A 9,347-nucleotide genomic window follows, 5' to 3' on the forward strand; every position below is an offset into this window, starting at 1 on the left:
TTTTAAAACATTACAAGCAAGCGCAATAATTTTAAACATAGCTATATTTTGTACACTATATTTTATGAGAGACGTAAAGAATTTTCTTTCTTCAACAACATTTACCCCCTTCAACCAGTCATATATTTAAATTTTAATTAATAATATCATTCCTAAGCGCCTAGAGATCGAAAAACAGTGGAAAACAGGTGGTCAACTTTGTGAAATAATGAAAGTTTCCGTATCGCATTTACATGCAATATTATGAACTCCTCTCTAAGTGGAATGACCTCAAGTAACCGTTAATAACTTAATTAACGAGCCATGAATAACATTTTTCACATAAATCACGTAAATGCGAAAATGAATGAAGATGTTCCCTTCAACTTTCACGGGCAAAATGTCGGAAATTGCGCGTCATGGTGCCTGCCATTGGTAAATGTAAAATAGGATCGCGCTTCGATTGGCCGAAATCTCAACAGGTCAAACGTTGCTATGTTCACTCGAGTCATCTCGGGTGCATAATTCTCGCTGTGTTCAATTCAGTCAGTCCGCCGCGAGCTGTTGTGGGGGTACGTTGTTGCTCAGAACGCATTTGCGCAACGCCCGTTTTATTTAAATAGAACTGTAACAAATTTGAAGAACAATACGCCAAATAATTATAACATAAACTGTGTAATAAATATACGTTAGTGTAAGACTTATTTTAATAGAAGTGAAGTGTTATTTCGCGATCGACGCGATAATTTCTTAGGTAAAGTCGCTGAAGTGTGAAGAGGTAAGTTTTTATGAATTTTAGCGAGAATGCGTGGTTACAGGGAGCCCGTGCCGGGTGGATGGCCGGCGAGACAGTCCGTAGTGCTCCGTGCTAGGGGAGTCGGAATCGATTGTCGGCGTACCTACATACCTATAACGGCTACACCCTCGCACTCCTACCCGTCTATTTCTAAAGGGGACATCAATTAGTCAGATAATCACGTATATTTTAGAAGTTGTTTAAGATATGATAATGATAAGTGATGTGAGGTCACGTAGAAGAGTGTACGGGCCTGAAGACACGTTCTATTGCTTATTACTAGACACGTAGGGATTTGCATACCTGTCGTTATGCACCGAGTGGGTGAACGTACCCACAATGTTTCAAGGGCATGCTAAATGCACTACAAAGTGACCTTAATTTTTTTACATTTCTTATAAGATTTCTTTCAGATTCGTAGAGCACGATCTTCATATTTCAAATGTTGAATTAAATGTTGAGCTATTTGGTATTAAACCTAGTTTACATTGCTTATCTAATTAATTTTTAAAGAATAATGAAGGTACGTTTAAAAAAATTTGAATGTATGAAATGTTATAATTCATCAATGAAATGATATCAGTACCTGTCGCTACATAATAACCTACCACGCTCGACTATTATTTATTGAATAGAATCTCCCAAAAATTTTGTACAAACCTAGTAATAACCTGTGTGTATGTGTGAGAGAGTTGGGTTTATTGTGTTTATAATATACCTTCGGTTTTTCTGTAGGATGTTAAACTAATTTTGTTTAAAAGCCCATTTTTATTGTGGTAGGCGGTATTAGAGTAAATACATAATATCATAATTATTTACACATTCTAAATATGATGAACATTAAATAAGTCTATTATATAATTAATAATGTAAAAATACATATTAAAAGTCTTTTTATTAAAATAATTACTTGTTTTTGTCTACGGCTTTACACGCGTTTAATTCTAAATAGTTTAATGTATATTTGTATACCTCTCCAACATATAAACCTACCCTTTGAATCACTACCTACTAAAAATCCCGTACTATTAAAGATCTAAGTATGCATGTATGTTTGTTCTTTAAATTGGGATATTAATAGATACATATAATATACACAGGGATAGACGCGGGAAACGACTTTGCTTTATACTACTAGTAGTGATGAGAAGTTATTGAACTTTTTGCGAGCTAATTTCGTTTCCAAATAAATGTTCGCTGTTGTGTCTATTGCAGATTATTCTTGTCGAGTTTTTCAAGTATATTTGAAGTTGTTTTTCAATGATACTTCATCTCGCGGATCTGAAATGAGGAGGAAGCGGGTGTCTAATAACCGTGAAGCGAGTGATGGCTCATAAGTCATAACGTCCAATCATCTCCGTAACACCGTAACGGTTCGTCTTACGATCTGTTTAACTGGTTTCTAATTGATGTTTATTATTAAAGTATTTTATTAAAACTGTTAAATACATATGTTGATATGTATTTATGACGTAATATATAATAGTGGAAGTTGTAAATATGTTTTATGGATTAAAAATGTATAATAGTGGTATTGAGAGAGGCCGCGTGGTAACGGGTAGGTGGAATGGGTTAATTGCGCGGGAAATTCTGTTAATAGATTTATTTGTAATTAATATACGCGATAATACCTAGGTTTGGATTGTAAGGAGTATAATAATATGGGATATACGTACGTATGATGAAACAAATAATATGCCGTCTAGGCTAATAATCTTCTGTTATCGATAATCTATACTAATATTATAAAGCTGAAGAGTTTGTTTGTTTGAACGCACTAATCTCAGGAACTACTGGTACGATTTGAAATATTCTTTCAGTGTTAGATAGCCTATTTATTGAGGAAGGCTATAGGCTATATATACCACGAGGTACATATATACTATATATGTACCTCGAGCGAAGCTGGGGCGGACCGCTAGTTTGTGATACGTACATAGCTGACGTTGGAAACTTTCTCAATAACTTCATTTTTAGACAAGCACGACCTGACATCTTGTTCATTATCATAAAGTTTATAACATCCATTTAATTGGAAATATATTCTTAACGAGACGGAGTAGCAAGAAAGTGGATAATTACTCTACAATTAATTATGAATAAAATTAAACATGAAGCAAGTGAAACTGTAAATATTATAATATATTCTGGTGGTAGAAATTAAAGACTTTTTAACCGTGTCTTCCCGTGACCACGCCCGCTGTAATCTGTTCGTAACGTCACGTTAATAATATAATGAATAAATCGCGTTTAAAATCCGTTAAGGCGTCCTTAATTTCTATATGCTAATTAATATATGATACAAATTTATGTGAAAGCTCGATAATTCATGGCACTTGACGCGCAACGGTTTTGAATAGGTACGTTTTATATTAAGGTTATGATATGATATTGTAGTGAAAGCCACACGAAATAAGTGAGTAATGGCGATGCCTCTGATACCAGCTGATTAAAGTAATTACTCGTCGCATGAGATCGGCATTTAGCATTATTGTTAACGCATAATAATTATTGTAATAACGTTTAGAAATTAAACACTTTTTAACGGATTTTAAACGCGGTTTATTCATTATATTATTAACCCGACGTTTCCACGTGACCGCGCTTGCTGTAAAGTGTTCGAATTACACAAAACTATAAAACTAAACGGCCTTCAAATTTTCAGAACTAGACCAATATGAAATGGGTCCACGTGGCAGGCACCAGCTATTAAATAAAAAAGATTCCTAAAAATTGATTCACACATAAATTTTTTCACCCATTCAACAAATAAAAACAGTCCAATTGATAACCTCCTCTTATTTTGAAGTCGGTTGAAAAACACACTACAAACGAAGATATCAATGAGATGAATGTTATCACCTATCACGATCAGAAAGCTCTCGAAATGTTAATATGCGTATCGAGTGATGATAAGCTATCAGATGGTACATTCGACTAATTGCTGTGATATGTGCTTATCAGACGGAATGGTATGGTTCTGTTGATGGAATGGATGGATGTTGTTGTGGGGCCTGGAATGTCTGGATGGAGGTATACAGATTTTATGTACCTACATAAAGACATTGGATATTTAGATATTAATCAAGTTACAATGTCCTACTGCTATGACTAGTAATTAAATAGCAATTTTTCTTATATATATACTTTAGTTCTATATTCTCTTATATATAAAAATCAATTGCTGTTTGTTAGTCTCGCTAAAACTCGAGAATGGATGGTCCGATTTTTATAATCATGGTTTTGGCGCATTATGAAAAAATGTGGTTTTAGAGGTAAGAACAATACGGAGGCGGGCGCCGCGGACGGGAAGCTTTTTTTTTTTATGTCACAGTCGGTAATGGAGCTGGAACGCCTGATGGTAAGCGCTACCACCGCCCATGAACATTTGTAGAGACGTAGAGTCGATTATAGACCTTACGCCTCTACAAATGGATTGCCGACTTTATATTGGGAAGGGATTAAGAAAGGATTGGCGAGAGGAATAAAGGAAAGGACTGGGAAGGGGAAGGAAAAGGACATGGGCCTCCGGTTCCCCCACTCACCGAACGAAACACAGCAGAATGCTATTTCACGTCGGTCTTCTGTGGGGGTGTGGTACTTCCCCGGTGCGAGCTGGCCCAATTCGTGCCGAAGCGTGCTCGACTACCACATACAATATATAAAAATAAATTGTTCAAATCAAGATATTTTAACAAAAATTCACGTGCATAGTATATTTTTCAATATAGCTCTCGGTTGAATAATCGAATACTTTGTTAGTATAAACTTCAAAGAAATTAATACACAAATGTGTAAGATTTCCTCAGCGCAGTAAACCGTTACTGCGTCGCTACACAAATATTGTCTAGTCAGCATATGAAAGCGTATAGAGATTTAGAAAGTGGCTATTGATAGATATATATGCAATGATTTGTCAAAAATATCCGAACAGCGACAACTCGTTTGAATTTATATGTTCCGTGTCATGGAACGGCACTTTGTACATATTTTTGGAGATCATGTGTTCTTTTCTTTTTAAATCTTTATATATTATACTTAACTTATTACAATTTGTGGTAATGTTCACAAATAATGAGAAAAATCTTTGCAAAAATAAGAGTTTCTGTTTCAATGTAAAACAGAACAGCGTTTGCCGGGTCTTCATATAGATCTACCTACTGTTTTCGCGTGAAAGAGTAACAAACATCCATACATCATCATCATATATTGGATGGGCGGCCACGTTTTTGCGTTGTGCCTTAGCATATTTGAACCGAAGACCTCGTGTCGTGAGTCCGACTTGCACTAGTGACTAGACCGGTTTAATATTTTATACACTGTTGAGCGTACCATGCTATCGCTTTATGAAATACTAGCTGCACCCCGCGGTTTCACCCGCGTAAGTCCGTATCCCGTAGGAATATCTGGATAAAAAATTGCCTATATGTTATTCCAGTTATCCAGCTGTCTACGTACCAAATTTCATTGCAATCGGTTCAGTAGTTTTTGCGTGAAAGAGCAACAAACACACACACATCCTTACAAACTTTCGCATTTATAATATTAGTAGGATTCCATTCTAGTGTTTACTTAGAATCGATAACAGAAGCAATCAGTGCCGCGACGCTATCTCAAGTAGAACACAGCCGTTCGGTAGCTACACAGAAGTTAGAACAAAGCAAATGGCTTTTAGGTCTAGGACATACTAGACTGCATGTAAGACCTAAGAAAGCCAACTGGAGTCTGAAATATTCCGTTTGTTTTCATTGTTACTTCGAAAAGATTCGAAAGAATAAACGTTATCGTAAAATATATACATTACTAGCTGCTCGCCCCGGCTCCGCCCGAGTAGTATTTTGTCATAATTGAAATAATATAAACTATCCCATCTTTTAAGTTGTTAGTTTAAGAGTCCTTCCCGGACAAACGAAGAGACATGTGAAGTATATATGTTAAGATTATTTTTATATCCTACTTGTTATTTGCTTGGAAGCGCTAATCTCAGGAACTACAAGTCCGTTTTGAAAAATTCATTCAGTTTTAGATAGGCCATTTATTGAGGAAGACTTTAGGCTATACTCGTATATGTACCACGGTCAAAGCCAGGGAGGAGGCCTAGTTGCTTTATATTATATACACTATAACCGTAGAGTACCTACAGAATATCACTTGAATGAACCATAGCATAGTTTTATAAACCTTGCAATATTTAAATGAATAGTTTTTAAATATTTCTTGCCTTTGGGGCAGTGGGTTACCATGTAGCGTTAAACCGATGTACCGTGGGTTCGATCAATTACCGTCCAAGAACACCTAAATACCTAGTTCATAGGGGTTAAATCAACAGCGACCCTCTTTAATAACAATACGACCCATCAAGGGTCGCGACCCCACGCTGAGAGCCGAAGTCTATGGGCTTACAAAATAGAAACCCTAGCGATGAAAAAAAACTTTTAATACAATAACAACTAATTTACAATGACATTGACGATATTACAGGTGAATAATGCTTGCATTGTTGTTGGAACAGGTGTACCGGTTTCAGATGTAACGTCATTTATTTTGACAAATTTCTAGATACTTCAGACTAGACGTTTTTGATGAAAGTTGTGTAAATTTGTTATTGCATATAAATCGATGAGGTGAGTTTCTCTTATAGTGATTTGTGCGGATTTCCTTCGAGTTACGTTAAATATATATTGTGGATATTAGATTTTAGTATATGAATGTAGATTTTATGTTTTTGTCCAAAATCAAAATGGAGACTTGTGATTAAAGCCACACTCGACATATATATTTATAATTTTTCGTGTTAAATAATGTTTTAGTGTACATGCTTTGTGAGTCGCCCTTAAGAAAGAAATAAATTAATAAACAAAAAATATTGAAAACTTTATAAAATCAGTTGCCTTTCTGAGAACTCTAAAACTATGCAATATGGCGATTTTAAATCTATACTTATAATATAAACATCAAGAATTTGTGTTTTTGTTCGCGCTGATGTCAGGAACTAGTGGATCGATTTAAAATACTTCATCGTTAAATATATACATTATGATCCCTGAGGCCGTTTATGCATCACGGGTGTATCCAGGACGAAGCTCTTGTGATTAACCATGCTTTATTTGTACTAATTACTACCAAAATATACAAAATCACTATATAGTATAAAACAAAGTCGCTTTCTCTGTCCCTATGTCCCTATGTACGCTTAAATTTTAAAACTACGCAACGGATTTTGATGGGGTTTGTTTAAATAGATAGAGTGATTCAAGAAATTTTATATGTATAAAAACATCTATTAAACTACTTCGAATTTAACGCGTGCGAAGCCGCGGGTAAAAGCTAGTATATTATAATAATACGCAGGAATTTTACAAGAGCTATATAATCGCAATCCGGATATAATATGTAAATTTTTCCTCCTACTTCCGACCTAAGGAATTCGTCATGCGTCTAGCTTATTTAGAAACAATATATATTTTTTCAAGGCACAATGGCTCTTGAGGACATAAATGGACGTTTGGAGTAAGCGTGGCAATGTCAAACCAAATACAGATTAAATATGTAGATTGCATAGGGCATACAGATTATAAATAGTCGTTCCCGCGCCAAATAAAGTCTTATTTGCGACCTTTACATTGATATTCCCTTATTCACCGATGAATCATCCATTTACAATGTTCTTTATGGTGAGATAGAAATACAAAGTTAATTAAAAAATAATCAATAGTGGCTACATACTATAATAGAGTTTTAATCTATTATCTATATATTTAAGTTAAATGAAAGATTTTCATTTATTTATTATAATTGTTTTTATTTTCGTGTTTGAATATGTATTTATAACAGACGTCTATCTTTATTAATCAATCAATATATTAGTATTTTGTTGTGTTTGATTATACGCGAGTATTATACATTTAGAAATTAAAGATTTAGACTGAGTCTCCCCGTGACCACGCTCGCTGTAAAGTGTTCGAAACGTCGTGGTAAAAACATAATGAATAAATCCCATTTAAAATCCGTTTAAAAGTCTTTAATTTCTAACTCAATTATCCTTTTAAATATTAAATTATGCTGTTAGTTATCCTCTTGATATACTGCTTTATGTTTACGATTTTGTATTTGAACTAAAATCAAAGAATATATTATGTATTGTATTTTCCTAATAGTTTAAAATATTTGAATTATTGTCATAACTTATTACTTTTACATACTATTTAATATACGGTACGTTCGTAATAAATACTCTTTGTATATGCGACAGTGGCGCCATTAGGTTTAACAAAGATTTAAAATTAGAACGCGCGTTGTTGCGGTTTTCCTTTTTGCCCGCGAATTCCGTCTGCTTCCATGGACACGATGACAGGAATATTCCATAATTTTGAACATAGTTATCAAATTGAAGTTAATTGTGAATCGTTTTAAACGAAATTGTTTAAAAATGCATAGTTTAGTTCACTACAGTTTTTCAGAGTAAGCAATTTATTTAATCAATATGAATATATTTCAATAATTGAAGTACTGATGAAAATATTATAAAGAGCAGGTTATTAGCAGATATATATTCAACCTATAGGTATGTTTATCCTACTATTATTATAAATGCGAAAGTTTGTGAGGATGGATGTATATGTATGTTTGTTAGTCTTTCACGAAAAATCTACTGAACCAATTGCAATGAAATTTGCTACGTAGATAGCTGGACAACTGTAATAACACATAGACACTATCCCGATATTCCTACGGGATACAGTCTTATGCGGGCGAAACCGCAGCGCGCAGCCAGTTGTTTATATAACCAAAATTACTTTAATATCACTAATCGTGCATTAACTTGCAAAAGTTTTTTTTTTTGTATTATTCATTAAAAGACCGAATAGATTATATAGCTATCTAAAAAATATAACGCAATGTAAAAGAAATGATCGGTCCCTACACGCCCAAGGGCCTGTGTCCGCCATGTTTGAATGCACTTCATTTACGATGCGGCGAACGTTTACTGCCTCTTGACTGGATGTGATAGGGCTACCACATGGGTATAATGTGTATTTCATTAATTCGTTAATAGCTAACTCGATTGTTTGACAAAATGAAAGAAGTCACGTTGTATCAAACAGTTGTATCTTGTCATGGGCGATACGAATAAAATTTATCGTTATAGTAATTACATGTTTCAGAATAGAATTTAATACATATTGTGGTAATTTTTTCTTTAGACCAGAGGTATGTAGTTATATAAGGTTGTAATTAATTGAAGATTTGAACTTTTAATTGATAAAATTTATGAAAATACAACAAACATAATAATTCTTCTTGAGGAATAAAAAAACACAAATGAGATATACGAAAAACATAAGGAGGATAACAATTTTATGGCTTTTGCTGTAAAGTAGCATAATAGTCCATTTTCTGTATTCCTCTTGGTATTGTTAATGTTTATGACATGCTTTCACTATAATTGCATTTTCGGAGACAACACTTTTATGGACGCATGTAAACAAATTTACATCTCTCATATTCGCTAAATCTCGTCTTAAAAAATTACAGACATCTTTTTATTTTAGTTTTTCAATATTCACTATCT

The 9,347-nt window shown here is 34.0% G+C and overlaps 1 protein-coding gene across 1 annotated transcript in view; it reads left to right on the forward strand.

Moving 5' to 3' along the window:
* The first annotated feature begins 513 nt into the window (after positions 1-513).
* Positions 514-9,347, forward strand: part of LOC119832658 (protein singed) — a 34,273-nt gene continuing 25,439 nt past the window's right edge. The window contains exon 1 of the mRNA XM_038356362.1: positions 514-757. The gene's annotated coding sequence lies outside the window, so the exon portion shown is untranslated. The remainder of the gene's footprint in view (positions 758-9,347) is intronic.

This window comes from Zerene cesonia, chromosome 15 (genome assembly GCF_012273895.1).
Source record: "Zerene cesonia ecotype Mississippi chromosome 15, Zerene_cesonia_1.1, whole genome shotgun sequence".
Taxonomy (NCBI): domain Eukaryota; kingdom Metazoa; phylum Arthropoda; class Insecta; order Lepidoptera; family Pieridae; genus Zerene; species Zerene cesonia.